Source organism: Chiloscyllium plagiosum, unplaced genomic scaffold, assembly GCF_037043375.1.
Source record: "Chiloscyllium plagiosum isolate Xiang-an unplaced genomic scaffold, Cpla_swu_hap1 HiC_scaffold_29, whole genome shotgun sequence".
In the NCBI taxonomy this organism is placed as follows: domain Eukaryota; kingdom Metazoa; phylum Chordata; class Chondrichthyes; order Orectolobiformes; family Hemiscylliidae; genus Chiloscyllium; species Chiloscyllium plagiosum.
Genome location: NW_028270167.1, coordinates 65,604,558 through 65,623,309, shown reverse-complemented (window position 1 = coordinate 65,623,309; position 18,752 = coordinate 65,604,558). Strand labels below are relative to the sequence as shown.

The window sequence follows — 18,752 nt, the reverse complement described above, 5'->3', positions numbered from 1 at the left end:
TATGATCTTATATGATCATTCCGCACAGTAACCTGCTACTTCTTTAGGCCTACACCTTATGATCCCTCTTGCCTCAAAACTTTAGATATCTTCATCTTGTCAACATTCCACATTCTGGCTTCAATTACGTTCCGTGGCATCAAATTTCACTTAGTAACCAGTTTTTGATTAATAAATAAAATCGTCATCTCAGTCTTAAATGGGCTCCCCATATTCTTAGAAATGACGCCACCTCCCACCCCTCTATGGTTTGGACGCCCTGGTCATTGAAAGCATCCTTCCTGCATTTATCTTGTTCGTACCTTTTAGAATTTTACTCGTTTCGGTGACATCCTACTTCATCATTCCAAACTTGAGTGATTTTCATCCAAACGAATCCTCATACGTCAGTCCTGTCATCCCATGAATTAGTCTGGTAAACTTTTATTGTGCCATCTCCGAACGGAGAACATCCTTTATTAGATAAGGATCCCTAAACTGCACTCTCGGTTGTGCTGTCAACAAGACCCTGCACAATTTCAGCAATTCTTCCCTGCTCCTGTGTTCAAATCCTCTCAGTACACAGGCAAACACACCGTTTGGCTTCCTCACCAGCTGCTGCTCCTGCATGCTTACGTTCAGCGATTTGTGTACAAGAAGACGAGATCTCCTTTCCTATTTTAGTTTCGTAAATTCATGCTGGCTCTGTCCAATCCAGTTACTGTTTTACAGTGTTAGGCTAATTTTTCTGTCATTCCATGTTTTCTCGCTACTTCCTTTTATAAATCGTGGCGTCATATTAACTGACCTCCAAGCCCTAGATATTGTTTCAGAGTCGATAGAATATTGAAATATGACAATTAATTTACTCCATTTAGACTCCACACTCTAGTTACAGAACGCATTCACTGCATTTAGGGTGGCTTTAAGTACACTGCTGTTTGATTCGCAGTTGGTGGAATTTACTGTCTTTTAATCTCATCAATTTCCACAACACTATCTCCCTGATAATACTGATTTCTTTCAGTTTCTCTCTCTCTTTTTCTTCCAAGTAGTTTAGGAATATTACTTTTATCATCTGTGATGACAGAACCAATATACATATTTATTTGGTGTGCTATATATTTATCCCACGTTATAACATCCTCTGTTTCTCATTGTAAGGGATTTGTTTTCAATAATCGTTTTTTTATCTCAATTCATATACCTTCAGGAGCTTTAACAATTCATTATATGCTAACTGTTAAACGAAGTTTTCGTTCTATATTAATTCTTTCTTCATCTTCTGCTGATATCTGATGTTTGCTGCTATTTTCAGCCAATTTATAAGGCTCCTTGAGTGCAATACTACGCCTAATATCGCTTGTTAGCCATGACATGGCCACGTTTCTCCTGTCAGACAGGAGTGATAAGCAGTTGCAGTTCCTGCAAATGTTTTTGAAATGCTTGTCATCCCTTTAGGTTCTGTTCCACAATTCGTTGTACCGTGCTCACGCTTTATATCAGTATCATTTCTTCTATTTAGATTTCGGCTCATAATCTGAGTCAGCTCTATCACTCTCGACTTTAATGAAGAGTTCTCTCACTGACTTCTTCAATCTTCCTGAGGTATACCTTCGAGATAGATTGTCAATTATTCCTTGACATATATACAAATAAAGCTTTCAAATCAAAGTTGACATATTCCCAGGCCCGCTGACTCATTAGAGAGAGAGAGAGAGGTGGGGGGGGGGGGGGGGGGGGGAGAGAGAGAGAGAGAGAGAGAGAGAGAGAGAGAGAGATCGCGCGATTTGACTGATGGTGCTTTAATCTGAGAGTCGTTGCGCCTCAGGCACAAGGTGAAAATGTGGGGACTTCATGAGACCAGTACGAGAACTGTGCACATGCTGCTGCTGTCATTCTTCATCGAAATTTCGTCGACCAGCCGACTAAGCGATCTCTCCAATAGCCATTAAACAGTACGTAATCAAGGATGCTCTGTCCTCCATTTGTGTCCTTAATGTAACGACTCAGAAAACCATCTCATACATACACCACGTAAGTCTCCTCCATAGTATTGTTACTGATCTGACTTCCTCAGTCTATGGGCAGATTAAAGACACACGCAATAGCGAGAAGGCCACATGATAAAGGAGCAGAATTAGGCCATTCAACCCATCAAGACCTCTCCAATATTTGGTCATGGTTGATATGTTTCTCAACCTCATTCTTCGGCTTTCTGCCATCTCCTGTAACTGTTGATCCTCTCATCAATCAGGGACCTATCTATGTCTGTCTTGAAAAATTGCAATGACTTGACCACTAAGCCCTCTACGGCAAAGGGTTCTAAAGAATGACTAGCCTCTTGCTGAAGAAATTCCTCCGCATATCACTTCAAAATGGTCACCCTTTCTCTCTATACTGTGCAGTCAGCTCCTGGTCTCTCGTGCTAGTTGAAAAACTTCTCCACAGCCACTTTAATTGCCCCTCTGTGTAAGTTTCAATCAGATCCTCCTCAAACTTCTAAACTGCATCAAGTACAGCCCCCGAGTTTTCAACATTTTATGACAAGCATTTCTTCCCCCCAGGATCATTCTTTTAAACCTTCTTCGGACCCTATCCAATGTCATCATATCTTCTGGAGTATTGTGTACAGTTCTTGTTTCCTCGTTACGAGAAGGATTTTATTATATTGGAGAGGGTTCAGAAAGTATTTACCAGGATGATGTCATGAATGGAAGTCTTCTGTTATACAAATAGGCTGCGGTTTCTTTTTCACTGGAGCAGAGGACTTCGACGTTTGGCCTTATAGAGATTTGTAAGATCACGAGGAGCATAGATAAGATTACTATCAAAGGTGAGGGACTTCGAATCCAGGGGCATATGTTTAAAGTACGAGCAGGAAGATTTATAAAGGACATGAATGGCAGCTTTTGTTATACACCCTTTGGTCACTGTGTGCAATAAACCGCTAGAGGAAGAGATGGATGCAACTACAGTTAAATTATTTAAAAGTCATTTGGATAAGTAACTGATCAGGAATGTATTGGAAGTTTTTGGGCCAACGGCAGGCAGGCGGGTCTATTTTAATTTGGCAATGAGTTCCGCATGGTATATATGGAGTGAATGGTCTGCTAAACTGCTGTATGACTCTGAAATACCCTTAGATATCGGGGCTAATTTCCTGGAATATTCCAAATGCAGTCTGACCACGACTATGTAAATGCTCAACTGGACATCTCTGCTCTTGTATTCGAGGCCCGTTGATATGAATTATAAAATTGAATTTTCCTTCCTTAATTCCAACTGAACCTGCCTGATCTAGGGCTCCCAAGTCACTTTGTGCTTCGGATTTCTGAAGGCTTTCCGTGAACAGAAATTAGTCGAAGCCTGCCTTCTTCCTCTCATACCGCATAACCTGACGCATCCCATTTTGTATTGCATTTGCCACTTATTTGCCCACTCTCTGTGCCTGCCTAGCATGTTATGAAGTTTCCCAGCTTTCTTGACACGACCTGTCTCTCCAACTACGTGTAACGTGAATAATTATGCTCCCAACACCGATGGCTGTGCAAATCTTAAAAAATCAGTAGCTGCCATTCTGTAAAAGACCCCTCTGTCCTCACCCAGCCAGTCAGCCAATCCCCTCCTTGTGACTAATAGCATGCTTTTACCTTATTTAGCAGTCTGCTGTATGGCACCTTATTACATGACTTATGAGTATTGAATTAGATCACGCCCACTGGCTCTGCTTTGCCGAACTGACTTGGTACTTCCGCAAAGAGATCTAGCATAGCTGTCAGACATGACGTCGACTTGATGAAGACATGCAGACTTTGCTGTATTTTACCATCCATTTCCAAATACTGTGCAACACTGTCGTTAGCATGGCCGACAGTAGTCTGTGTCTGCCTCTCCCCTTTCTTTCAGCAGGGGTGTTGCATTTAAAAATTTCCACTCATCTTGGACCCACCCTGACGCCGATGATTCCTGATTGATCACGACCAATGCTTCCACAATCTCCTCAGCAATCTCCTTCAGAAATCAGGAATGCAGTCCATCTGGTCTCAGTGACTTACTCCGTTCAGACCTTGCAGCTTCCCTAGCATCTTCTGGTTATTGTTGGCATTTCATTCACTTCTTCCCTCCGTGTCTCTTAATTCACATATTTTGTTGTTGTCTTCCACTGTGAAAACTGATGCAAAGTACTTGTTAAACTGCACCATTTCGTTTTTCCCCATTACGTCTTCTCCAGTGCACCAATTTGCAATCTTCTCTCTGTTGTCTCTCCACCGTTCATGCGCTCTGACTGAATTGCTGATGAAGGGCTTTTGCCCGAAGCGTCAGATTTTCCTGCTCCTCGGAAGATGCCTGAACTGCTGTGCTTTTCCAGCACCACTCTACTCCAGAATCTGGTTTCCAGCATCTGCAGTAATTGTTTTTACCGAGTTGACTTTAACCTTACTGCGAATCCTCTTGCAAGGATGCCTGCCTTGAAGAAATTTTCCACCTCTCTGTGCAAGAATCTCAGGGAGTCCTCTTCCACTGCAACTCCCAGGTCATTTCCTCTGCCCTGAAGCTACCTTCCCCCACTCTCCTCACTGCCCTGTCACCTTCATCCCCACCCACACTCACCTATTGTATTCTATTCTACTTTCTCCCCACCCCCACCCTCCTCACATTTATCTCTCCACCCTTCAGGCTCTCTGCCTGTACTCCTGATGAAGGGCTTTTGCCGGAAACGTCGGAATTTCCTGCTACTCGGATGCAGCCTGAACTGCTGTGCTTTTCCAGCACCAGTCTACTCAAGAATCTGGTTTCCAGCATCTGCAGTCATTGTTTTACCTTACTATTCTCTCTGTAACCTTTTACTTATGTGAACAAACTCTTGCACCATTCTTTATATTTCAAGTTCACACACTTACGTACTAAATCTTAATAGCTCATCTTGCCATTTCAGTTGTTCTCTGATCGTTATTGAACCCTACCAAATGCTCTAGGTTTCACTAATCTATACCAGATGGTGTGTTTTTCTTTTGTTTCTGCGCTCTCCCTGACTTCTCTTGTCCGTCATGTTTGCTTTATCCTCTCTTAAGCATGTTCAGTTGGCGTGAGCAATGGATCCGGTGTTACTGGAGCTGACGGAGTGCCATTTGGACTTGGGATAACGCCTGCCAACTTTACAGTACAGCAGAGTACATGAAACAAGACTGTGACCAGGACACAATGATTGTGAATTTCTCTTCTGGACTGGTAGAGAAGGGTTTATGAAACTGCATTTTAGTGAGTTCAGAGGAGAGTATTTACACAGATCAAACCCAACCCAAGGTATATTTGTGTCTTCTGAATTTCTTACCTGGATTGACAGTGATTAATTTTAGATACCCCTTTTTGTTATTTTACCATAACTCTTGTCGACTGTGTCTTTGTGAGTTTTCCACCAATTACCATCCCCAAAGCCTTGACTGTCACAAATCAATTCCATTTTCCTTCTGCTTCTCAGATCATAAGGGTGTAGAAAATCTGCTTCATTTTTATTTCCTGATGTCTGTCTGCGCACGCTAAAACATTCATCTATCTTCTTTCCATGCACATAAAACCCGACCAGCTAAGCTATTCCAGCATAGCCTGTTTCATTTAAAAAAAAATTCAGCTGCTGCAGTATTTTGCTATTATTTTCTTGCAGGTGTTTCTCACAGCACTGAGTCTAAAAGTACAGATGTTCCAACGATTAGCTGCTTTCTTACTGAGTGGTGGATACAGAAACAGATCCATGGCCTCCTGTGTGAGTCTTTTTTTCTTTAATTTTAGTCACAATTATCGAATGATTGCAACACAAGGTAATTCGGCGCATCGTGGCCATGCTGGTTTCCTGAGCAGATTAGTTCACCCCATTCTCCAGCCCTTTCATGAGCAAGACTGGCTGATATTGTCAATCTCCAACTGGTTATGTAGAAGTCGATGGTTTATCTTCTTGAACTGTTGCAGTCCACGTAGTTCACGTGGTACCAGATTACTGGCAGGTGAGGAGTTAAAGGTTAAACACCTGGAAATGATGAAGGAATTGCAATGGATATCCAAATCAACAACATAAGATTATAATTCTACCCCGTCTTCCATCTGTCAAAATGTCTAAAATGATTCACAGGAATGTGAAAAGGCAACACTTGACACTGAGCCACATAAATAGTTGTTTAGGCACTTGACCGAGCATGTTTGAATGGGTTCTCTCACAATTATATGCTTCAAATCAATTTTACACGGTGTTAGAAGGATTGATTTGCACTCAGCAAATTTGGATCAAAGATCACAGCAGAGTCTGACGGAGCCAGATCATTTATCCGAACCTGAATAGTATGGTGTTCTGAACAGGAAAGGTACAAACTTCGTTGAAAGTGGGGAGAAGCAGAGCACGTGTGTGTGGGCGAGGCTTCAGCTAATCATCTGGCCTGGCAAGACGCAAAGCGAATCAGCACAGTGAGAAACTTTGCAAATGTCAGGATTGTGGAAAAGGAGAAAGTGAGGATCGCAAATGCTTGCAATTAGTGTCGAATAATGTGGTACTGGAAAAACAAAGGCGGTCAGTCAACATCCAATCAGAAGCCCTTCATCAGGAGATTAAATGTCCCAAAAATATGAAACAAGGGGCAAAACAAATAAGAACAGGAAAGAGGTCGTACTTCAAAAGTTAAGTGGACTAAAGTTTGAGTCAATTAGACCAGACAGGCTTCATCCCAAAATGTTGAAGAAAGAGGAAGACAATGAGACAATGTGGATGCGCTGGGAGTCATCTTTCAAGCTATGCGATCTCTGCAACGTCTCCTGTGGAGTGGAATTCACGTTGGTACCTCACTGTTTTGCTTGTTCAGGAGGCTTTTCACCCGGTCCCACACAACTTCACGAAATACAATGTGGTTGTTGTAAACGTACCAGCATTCATTAAGGATTGTTTACCAGCTGGAAAGCATAGAGTAGGAATAAGCGCACTTTTCTCAGGTTGGTGTTCTGTTACTGGTGGAGTACCACAAGGATCAGTGACAGCACTGCTGCCTCACAGTGCTCGAGACCGGGGTTCAATTCCACCGTCACGCGATTGCCAACATGAAGTGTACACATTCTCAGTGTCTGCGTGGGATTCCTGCGGATGCTGCTATTTCTGCACACAGTACGAACATTCACGGTTCAGGTGAATTGCCCATTATATCCAGGAATGCACAGGCTAGGTGGATTGGCCATGCGACATGCAGCATTATAGGGAGAGTGTCGCGCCTCATTGCAGCGACTGCATTGCAGGGATTCTATGATTCAATGTTTGAACCAAATTGTTCCCAACTATTATACATGATTTGGACATTTTGACCTGTTGTAATTTGTCCAAACTTGTTGATGACACCAACTGGATCGGAATGTATATTGTGAGGAGGATGGTAGGAGCCTTCAAGTGAGGTTTGACAGCCTCACGAATGGGTCAGTAAATGGCAATTTATCCATAGCACATGATAGCTCCACAAAGAACTTCAATAATCTGGTTAAATCTGACTACCTTTTCGCAAAGTATCTTGAATTTTCGTCATACCATTGATTTTCTTTCTCCAAGTGTCTTGCTCAACAACTTTATTAAAAAAAAACATTGAGAAGCTTTCATTTGACAGATGTTAAGCTAACTGCTTGTCATTTCCTCCTTGACTTCCCTTCTGTTCTGACTAAATAAAACTCACTGATCTGCATTGGTTCCCAGGATGACTCTCCACTGATTTTATAATTCTCAGATTTGTTTTCAAATCCATCCATGGTCTTACACCCCATTAATCCACCACTGCTTCCAGCCCAACATTCCTCTGTGCTCTTCCCACTCCTCTACTTCTTTTCTCTGTATTCGAACGCTCCTTACTCCCCCACTGACAAATATGGATTTTACAGTGAATGAGAGAGTCTGAAGCAGTGTTGCATTTCACTAAACACTACGGGCTACTGCTCTTGGCGTTAATGTGGAGTTCTACTACATCACCATGTTATCTAAAAAAATTAGATCAAATCATTCTCATGACTATGATGTAGATTCTTCCAAAATACTTGACTATTTTCTGTGTGCTGGCAAGTCCAGTATCTTTCTCTATCCCCTGTTTCACTTTGATTGTGACATGGCACATTTTACTACTCCTTTATTCACTTATAACTGTCCTTTGTTTGAGGTCTGCATTTCTGGTTTTGCGTGTGGTGGGGCAGTTACAGCCTGATGTGGAATTGCAGAGGGTTATGAAGTTGAAATTTTGTGCTGTACCTTGAAGAGAGGTAGAATGTTGTTCTACACTGACAGCTTACGAGAGCAGTGTCAGAGTTTACTGGAAAATTGAAAATATATAACATTTGGCTGTGAAATAGGTACCTGAGTTGGTTGCCATTTTGACGACAATTCAACTTTAACCATCGAGATTCAATTACGTCTCTGTAAACTAAAAGCCAATCGATTTCGAATTTATTATTCTCCCAACATCGAACCAATGAGATAATCTGATTCTGGGGTATAAGAATGGTAGGCATTTTGAACGTCAGACAGAGTTACTGCCATCAAAGGAGAACTACAGGAGGAAAACAAAAATCAAAAACAAAAAGACAGATTGCGAAATTAAGGGAAATGACTCTGGCAATTTGTGCAGCTAACACCAAACAAATGTTAGCATGAAAGCTGCTGGGTTGCGCTATTGGATCTTATCATCACCATGATCACATGTGCCCCACACGCTGACATTGATAACTCGTCCGAATCTCATTTCGTCTGCTGCTGAAACTCTCATTTTTCCCCCTTTGATATCATTAGAGGGGACTTTAAATGAAAAGGCTGGCGAGTTTGCTCCATTGAAAAATTGCAGTTGTGAGGAACGATGTCTTAAATGAATATTAAACGCGACTGTAAAAATTCAGCGAAGGAACAAAAAATGCAGTGACAGTGCTGGAAGAATGCCACAGAGACCAGAACAACTTAGCGGTATAGTGGAGCTAATGGCAGTTCATCTATCAATAATGATCAAATAAAAGGGTAGAAATAACAGTGGATTTTCACAACTCCAATGTAGTGTGTCATTGTAATGCGAAATGATTTTTGAAGTGATTTCAAGAGCACTGTTTTGATCAGTCATGGCAAGACCAACAAGAGGAGCACAATAGGAGGAATGGCGTCGGGAGAGCATCATGGTAGTAGCGATCACAAAGCAGTCAGCTTAACATCAGATTGAAAGCCACCTAACACAAGAATTAGACTAGTATGGTTGACCTGGTGTGTGTTTATTTTACCATGGCAAACTGGTTAAAAGCTGAAAATGTGTTGCTGGTAAAGGGCAGCAGGTCAGGCAGAATCCAAGGAGCAGGAGAATCGACGTTTCTGGCATGCTGAAACGTCGATTCTCCTGCTCCTTGGATGCTGCCTGACTTGCTGCGCTTTTCCAGCAACACATTTTCAGCTCTGATCTCCAGCATCTGCAGTCCTCACTTTCTCCTCGAAAACTGGTTCAAAGATCAACGTCTGTGGCATTAATGGAAACGCAGAGAGTGAGGTGCCATACTGGCTTAGTGGCAGGAAGTCAAGACAAATTGGTAGCAGGTCATCTCTGGTCCATGACAGTAGAAGGCTCCAACATGATGATTGATTTCACAACCACCGGGATTGAAATGGATCGAGTGGTTTCATGTTCACGATGTTGGGATCGGACACGTTTACCCATCAAGAGTGACAGCAGCAGCACAGATAGAACGGTGCCAATGTGCGCGTTAGATTATGGAATGGCTCTGTGAAATGGACGGAGCGATGTAAAGGAGGGTTAGTGACCATGGAAGTGAGGCAAATCTCTGAAAATGTGTGGGCGTGAATTCTGATTTATGAAATGGAGAATTGTGATATTCCACATAAGTAACCAATGTTGTGGAATATCATATAATCTCATGTTCCCGGGGCTAAACTAAGAGAGACTGAATGGCGCAGCAGCGAAGATCAAACTGGAAATGGGCATGAGGATGAACCCGCTGTGACGGTGTAAAGGTGCATGAAATGCCGGGGCTGGGACTCCACACTCACCTGTAGGAACTTCTGTTGACATGGAGCAAGGAGCATTGTGATATCAGATTGGGACCTCCAACTTATATGGAGCAGCTTCTGTTGGCATAAACCAGGGGCATTGTGGCAGCAGGCTGGAAGTTCCAACCTCCCCTGGAGCAGATTGTATTGATAAGCAGCACGGAGCAATGAGACATCAAGTTGGGAGAAAGGATACTCAGTTATTTTAATCTGAATTAAATTAGTATTTAGCAGGAACCATGTTTGTAGATTCAGTCAATACCTGTCCCAAGGAAATCTCCCAAAAATAAGGGAAAATGTGGGAAAGATACAGCTCGTGGAGGAGAATCTGTGCAGAAAGAAATGCAGGCAATATTTTCTTTTTCTGACTTTTATCATAAGACTGACTGCGTATTTGTTTAAATTGCAGCAAGCGATTTTCAGCTCGTGTCATGATATTACATTTCCTGAAAACGCACGCACGTCATTCCAGCAAACTAAACTTCAAATAATTAACGGTATATAATTAGCTCAAAGTGGGAGGACCGAGTTTGGTGCTGGAGGGTTGTTTTTCAGACTGGAGTCCCGTGACCAGTGGAGTGCTACAAGGATCGGTGCTGGGTTCTCTACTTTTTGTCATTTATTTGGAGGTGTAGTGGACAGCAAAGTGAGTTACCACAGATTAGAACAGGATCTTGAACAGTTCGGCCATTCGGCTGAGAAGTGGCAGATGGAGTTTAATTCAGATAAATGTGAGGTGCTGCATTTTGGGAAAGCAAATCATAACGGGACTTCAACACTTAATGGTAATGTCCGAGGGAGTGTTACTGAACAAAGAGACCTTGGAGTGCAGGTTCATAGGATTCTGATATTTGAAATTTAACTGGAAAGTGGAGTCGCAGGTAGATAGGATAGTGAAGAAGGCTTTTAGCACGCTTTCCTTTATTGGTCAGAGTATTGAATACATGAGTTGGGTGGTAATGTTGCGGCTGTACAAGACATTGGTTAGGCCACTGTTGGAATATTGCGTGCTTATCTGGTCTCCTTCCCATTGGAAAGAAGTTACGAAATTTGAAAGGGTTCAGAAAGCAAATATGAGGATTTTGCCAGGGTTGGAGGATTTGCAATATAGGGAGAGGCTTAACAGGCTGGGGCTGTTTTCCCTGGAGCGTCGGAGGCTGAGGGGTGACTTATTAGAGGTTTTCAAAATTATGAGGGTCAAAGATAGGATAAATAGAAAAAAAGCTTTTCTCTGGGGTCTGTGAGTCCAAAATTAGAGTGCATAGCTTTAGGGTGAAAGTGGAAAGATATATATGAGACCGACGGGGCAACTTTATCACACAGAGAGTGATAAGTGTATGGAATGTGCTGCCAAAGGAAGTGGTGGAGGCTGGTACAATTGCAATATTTAAGAGGCATTTGGATGGATATACGAATAGAAAGGGTTTGGAGGGATATGGACGGGGTGATGGCAGATGGGACTAGATTGGGTTGGGATATCTGGTCAAAATGGACGAGTAGGACCAAAGGGTCTGTTTCCATGCTGTACATCTCTCTGACTCTATGACTCTATTTGATGTTGCCATTATGCTCGAGTTTATCTTGATTTATGGAGGAAAAGCAGGGAACTAATGTTTAAATTTACAGAATCACCGATGATCCCATTCAATGGCTGAACAGACAAGAGGCTGAATGGAAACTTCATCATGATAGATATGTTTTCATTATGAATCGCGCTGAAACACGAAGTGGGGAGGATTGGACTGAAGCAGAGGTGTTGATTTTCTTGCCTGGTTAAATTTTTGAATATGACAGCTATTTCTCCTGTCCATGTTAACATCACAACTCTGAAGCATGAAAGCGTGAAGAACACGTGGGACAAGTGGCGCAAAGTCTAACTTGCCTGACTCCAGATCTGAACATTGTAGGTTTCACTCCTCTCGAGCTCGAGGTTAATGCAGGTATTTATTACACTTACAACCTAATTTTCCTCATTGTTATGAAGCCGAGATGAAGTTTGAGCTCCTGATATGCAGACACGAGAATCTCTTTCAGTACACGTCCCGGAGAACATCACAGTCAATGTCGCCGCGTCATCACAAGTGAGGAAGACCAAATAGTCCCACACACTGCGAATCGGCACTTTTCAATTTCACTGAGCCATCGACCCAATCACTGCGGCTCCTCGAAATGGCAAGGAAACAAAATAAATATCTCAGTCTCATGTTGGTTCATGGAGTGCCGAAGCACCATCTGCTTCTTTAAGAGGCTGGAACATTGACTCTGATGTTCGTGGAGACATTGATTGATTCGAAGCATTGAAAGGAATCCTATCACAGATGCCCAGCTGTTGATGCTGAACAAAACAGCCCTTACGGGGAATTGAACCCGGGCTGCAGTGGTAAAAGTGCCAATTCAGAACCACGACACGACCAGGGACGAGTACAGCGGTCAGACGCACGTAGAGTGACAGCTCTCAAATGTGTTGGACGCGTTCTTTGCAGAAACAACCGCTTCACTATCCTCATTCCATTTTCCATCTCTTTGCCTTGTATGACGTAGCATGATAAATACAGACTGAATACCTCAGAAGGTTGTGTTGATTTCATCATAATGAGTTGCAGATTTATCCACCACCACTGGTGGATAAAGTTTTTACTGCTTATATACTGAAAACTTTCTGTATCTTACATTTAGTCTACGCCACATGGCGTTTGACCGAGAGATACCATTTCTTTCAGGCTAATATGCCTTCATCTCTCATTGTTTCGCAAATTTCAATCATGTTTCCTCACAATCTCCTCTTCTCCATTGAAATTAAATCAGAGAAACTGATCGTTTCCAAAAAAAGCACCCTTTGCTGAATACTGCATTGTGCCCTTTTTTCTGAGCATGATCTTCTAGTGATCTCCGGTACATGTCAGTAAAAATTGCTACATGAGCACTGATATCACAACAGCAGTATGTAAATGGATCGATTGGTTTTAAGGTCCTAATTGTGGGATTGGGTCACGTTCACCCAACAACATTTACTGCAGCTGCACAGCCTGAACAATGTCAATGCGAGTGCTTGATTGCCAAATGCCTCAGGGAAATTGGAGGAACGACCTAAATCAGGGTTACTGATCGTGGGATGGGGAGAAATCTCCCAGAATTGGTGGGTATGAATCCTGAGACATAGGCAGCAGAGATGTGAAAGGGCGAGGGTTTGAAGGAGCAAAATCATCACCTCGACGAATATTTTCATGTCAAAAAAGATTGATTCGCTCCTGCTTTTGTTAAGCATGTCTTACTCTGCATAAAACGGTAACAAGTGACAATACTGGAAGTCAAATTGGAGATGATCTTTCTGCTGCCACTACGCCAAGTGCTAACATTGCACGATACCGGCACCACATGGAATAGCATGATGCAAAAAGCAGCAAAGATAGTGGCAGAGGATATGTTAGGAACAGGACTACATGAACAGTAGTAATACTTGACAAACAGTGACTGAGACATGCAAAATCATGGTGGGCTGAATAGTTAACTTTAGTATCTCCAGAGCTGATGGATATTTCATCACTTAGTTTATTGAAGGCGAAGATTGATATAGTTCTCCAGAAAATGAAAGCGTCAGGGAATAGTGCAGGGAATTGCTGGAACGTATTTCTGCAAAAGAAATGTAGTTTTCCTTCGGTTTCTTAACCAATTTCGTCATGCAAGCAAGTGACCACTGGTGTGGAATATCATATAGTGCGAGGTTTCAAGCCTGGAATACGAAAAACTGTATGGTGCAACAGCGAAGATCAAACTGGAAATGGGGATGGGGATGAGTCAGCAGATATGGGTTCAGTAATGAAATCAGTGAGTGTGAAGTATTTCGTTGAAAGTATAGAGTGAATTGAAATGCCGGGAACTGGAAGTTCCAACATCGCGTGGAGCAGATTCTATTGACGTGTTATACGTCGCATCAGCCTGGGAGCTCCAACGTGAACTGCAGCAGCCTCCATTGACAAGAAGCTGGGAGCACTGGGACATCAAGCCGGTAGTTCCAACTTTACCTGGAGAAGCTTATATTGACATCTGCACAGAGAGAAACGGAGGTAATGTTTTCGCTCTCTAACCTTTCTCATATGGCTAACTCTGCTCTGGCAGGAAGGGTTTTTTTTTGCTCATTTCATTTTATCGAATTTCTTGTAAACTCGCAGAGGTCGTTAAAGTACTTTCAAACTTCGAAAATTAGCTTGAATGCGATGTTGTGATTAGGCATTAGTTTATCAAGAATGATGGAGCAAAATCAGTGAAGTGAATTTGAAATTCATCAGATGAGCGGAGATACCATTGAATGGCTGAGTAGACACAAAGTGAATGGAAGTTTCATGAGGATGAATGTCTTTTCGTTGCAAAACCTCCCACTGCGCAATGAGTGGATGATTGGAATGAAGCAGTAACAGTGGTTATCTTTCCTGGTTATTCAACTTGTGAACATGAGTACGATTGGTCATGTCGTGTTTAGATCACAACTCTGGAGAATACCAACCTCAAGCACGCGCAAGCGCAGTGTCACAGTGGATAATACGCTTTTTTATGGTCCAAAAATTGTAGTTAAGATTTCGACTTGGTTCAAGAGCAAGACTGGCAGGCTTCAAATTCACATACAAGCTAACTTACCGCACAACGTAGCACATACATCGGGCTAGTGGCACAATGGATAACGTGCCGAACTCCGGATCTGCTGAGTGGAGTTTCGATTCCAACCTGGCTTGCGGGCAGCGCTGACTTTATTGCACTAATAACTGACTGTTCTGAAGCCCAATTGAGTTTTGCACCTTGAACTGCAGGGTCAAGGGCCCTTTCATTAAATGTCCCTGCTAACGTCAGAGTCAATATCCCAGAGTCATCACAGGGAGGGGAAGGTGAATTCGTCACTCACGCTGCCCTTTACACCTGTTAACCTTCCGAGGTTCACTGTGGCACCTGCGATTGTGAAGGAAACAAGACACAGAGCCAAGTCTCAGCTTTGACAATTTTGGGAAAATCGTTAGGAATCAGAATCAGAGGAGAATGGAGAGTGAACTGTTTGAATGAGCAGAGACTGCCGAGGCAACGTCCCCCTTCTTTAAGAGACTGGGATATCGTCTCTCATTTCTCGATGTCATTAATTGATCCGAGGTACTAAGAACACTCCACTTGCAGGTGGTCTGCTTTTGCTGATGTTGTTGTCAGAATCGAAATAAACCCCAACTCCCGGACTGAGAATCAAAGCCGGGTCACAGCGAAGGATGCAAAAAAAAAATGGAACTGCTCGCCACCACGGACAGCTACACGAATACCACGTATGTGTAGAATGACAGCCCTCAAGGTCGTTGTACATGGTTTCGTCAGATGCAATCGCTTAACTATCTTTATTCATTTTCATCACTTACCCTTGTTTGCATACACAACTCAAGTTCAGATCCGTGTATTTCTGAAGGTGATGTGGGTTCGCCTCTGTGCATCTCTTCATAGAGTGAATCCAGATTCAACCATACGCTTGCTGATGAGATTTTTCTGCATATCTCCCCAACCCTTTCCACCTCTTAACTTCAGTTTATGCCCCTATTGATCGGTCAAGAGGAAACGTTTCTTTTAGCTTGCATTGTCCATGTCGCTCATTACTTAGTGCATATGAAACAAGTATCGTCACAGTTTCCTCTGCCTTAAGAAAACAACCCCAGTCAAAACAATCTGTTTTCATAACCTAAACTTTTCAGTTTGGTCAATTTCTGCACAGTTTCCAGTGCGATCACATGACTACTGTAATGTGAGATGCAGAACTGCACGCAATATTTCGGGGGAACCGAATGAACAAATGAAATAAACGACTGGAGAAAGCCACAGAAACCTGTCGTTTCCAATAAAACATCTTTTGCTCAATCCTGCGCTGTGCACTTATCCTGAGCCCGATAGTCCAGTAATCTATTGTCCGTGTCAGTAAAAGCTGCTCCACGAGGATTAATCATAGAACAGCTGCATCTAAATGGATTGAATTGCTTGAAGATGCCGACCATGGGAATGAGCACTTTCACCCAAAACAGTGACCGCAGCAGTACAGAATGAACAGTGTAAATGTGAGTATTATATTGCGCAATACCTCAGTGAAATGGGAGGGTGGACGTTTAGGCGAGTTAGTTCTTGTGGGAGGGAGAGATTTCTCCGATAAAGGGTGGTTATGATATGTGAAACGCAAAGATGTGAGACAGCGTGTGTTTGAAGAAGGAAACATATCACCACGTAGAGTATTTTCATGTAAAACAAAGATTAGTTTTCTCAGCGTTTGTTAAGCACATATTACATGGAGTAAAACGGGAAAAATGCCGATTGCTGTGACAGTGATTCGAGGAGAACTTGCTGTGTTGACAATGCCAAGGAAGAACCATTTCATGATCCTGGCGCCACATGGAAAAGCAAGATGCAAAAAGCCATAAGGATCGTGGCAGAGGTTATGCCAAGAACAGAACCACACGCACAAAGGAATACTTGTCAAAGAATGACTGAGATGTGGGAACTCAGATTCGGTTGAATATATAGCTTCTATGTCCGGAGAGACTATAGAGATTGCAACACTGAGGTTGTAGGATATGACGTTAGCGAGATATCTGCAAAACTTCAAAAGGTCATGGGATACTGCAGGGTATGGCTGAAATGTATTTCTCAATAACACTGTATTTTAACATCGGTTACTTCACCAATTTCCTCACTTATTGACGTAATCATATAATGGCATGTCATATAATCCCAGTTCAAGGGCGTGGAATCAGACAAATTGAGTCGCACTGCACCCAAAACTAATTGGAAATGGTAATGGCGTTCAGCGCGAGCATGTGGCTGCGAATGTGCAATCGGTGAGCGTAGTGCCATTCTCTGATGATACAGAGGCGCCCGTGAAATATCGAGGCTAAAAGCTCCCGCCTTATCGACGGCGGCTTCAATTCCCACGCATCAAGAAGCAGTGGGACATCAGGCTGGGAGCTCCAATTTCATCTGCAAGAACTTGTATTGACATGGAACACGGAACTTTGGGACATCAGCTGGTCGAATAGATAGTCAACTATTTTAATCTTAAGTAAGTAGTTTTCAGGAGGATACTTGTTTGTGGATTGAAAGAGTATTTACAACTGGGACAGTCTAAATTACAAAGAAGACTTCTGCAAAGAATCAATTATTGGAGAAGCACTGTGCAGAGTGATGCAGAGGAATGTTTACGTCATCTGCCGTTCTATATATGGTTCACTTTACACTGGATTAATTTCCATGAAGGGATTTTTTTGCTCTGTTCACAGTATTCACTTCCTCCATACTCGCAAAAGTCGTTACTGTACTCGAAACCTCTGAAAGTTAACTGGTATATACAATGTGGTGATTAGGCTCACGTTCACGTCAGTTATGCTGAAGAAGTGGATTCGAAATTCATCAGATCAGCAGTGATTCCATTAAATGACTGATCAGACAGAGTGTGAATGGAAACTTCATGAGGCCTTTTTTTTTTTTTTAAATTCGCTGCTTTGAAAGGTGATGAAGATTAGACTGAAGCAGTGACAGTGATTAGCTTTATTGCTTGTTCAACTGGTGAACATGACTGCTATTAACCGTGTCCGTATTAACATCACGGCTCTTAAGCCTGTGGCTGTGCATCGGGCCAGTGGCGCAATGGATAACGCGCCTGACTACGGATCAGGAGACTGTAGGTTCGAATCCTACCTGGCTTGCAGGAAGGGCAGACGTTAATCTCGTTTAAAAACTGTTTTTTTTCTAAAGGCGAAATAAGGTATGAGCTCGTCATCTGCAGGAACGATAATACCTTCATTACATGTCCCTGAGAACATGAGAGTCAATGTTCCAGCGTCATCACAGGAGGGAAGCCGAATAGTCGTGCACGTTGCTCATGGGCACCTTTCCATTTCATAAAGCCAGCGATCGAATAACTGTTGCTCGCGGTGATGCTCTGCTTTGAGCATTTTTCGAAACTCTTTGGCCAGTGGAATCAGAGAAAAATGAAGGGTTAACTGTCCAACTGATCTTTATGGAGTGTGAGTTCCAGTGTCTGCCACCCCCTGACCGGTAAAGTTTTCCTACCAGTCTATTCAAAGCTTTCTGCATTTTATCTGAAATCGACAAAACCTGGTGATCGATCAAGAGCAAATGTTTCCTTCAATCTGTAATTCCTTGCTCCTCATTATTTCGTACACGTCAATCATGTCTCCTCACAATCAGCTCTGCTCTGAGAAAAACAACATTTTGAAAGTCTTGTGTTCACTGAAATTTCTTGCCTGTTTTTAACAGTCCAGTGAGTGGAGTAGTCCCACTGCGAACATTCAGCACAAACTTTCAGTAAAAGCCACTCAATCCGGGGAACCGTAGTGCTGCTCTTTTCGTCAACAATGTGTAAACGTCCCCTGTAACTTTCGATTTCGCATCCCGTGGGGCTATTTGTCTGTGTTCAACGACATAGCCCAGGAAGGTGACTTTAGCTTTGGCAGATTCACTTTCAGCTAGGTTTACAAATCAGTTTGGCTTCCGAATTCGATCAAAAAAGCCCGATAAATGCTGTAAATATTCAATACACGAGAGACTAAAAGTCACCAGGCACAATATAGACCAATCAGTTGCGTATTCGGCAATTACCCTGTCAGTTAACCTCTGAAATGTGGCTGAAGTGTTTTTCGTACAAACGGCATTACTTTAAATTTCTGCAGGCCAGTTGGCGTTATAAAATTGCCTTTGA

General features: G+C 42.6%; 1 non-coding gene across 1 annotated transcript; it reads left to right on the top strand.

Moving 5' to 3' along the window:
* The first annotated feature begins 17,663 nt into the window (after window positions 1-17,663).
* trnar-acg (transfer RNA arginine (anticodon ACG)) lies at window positions 17,664-17,736 on the top strand. Its single transcript has one exon. It is a non-coding gene; the product is annotated as a tRNA-Arg (tRNA).
* Window positions 17,737-18,752: the final 1,016 nt, after the last annotated feature.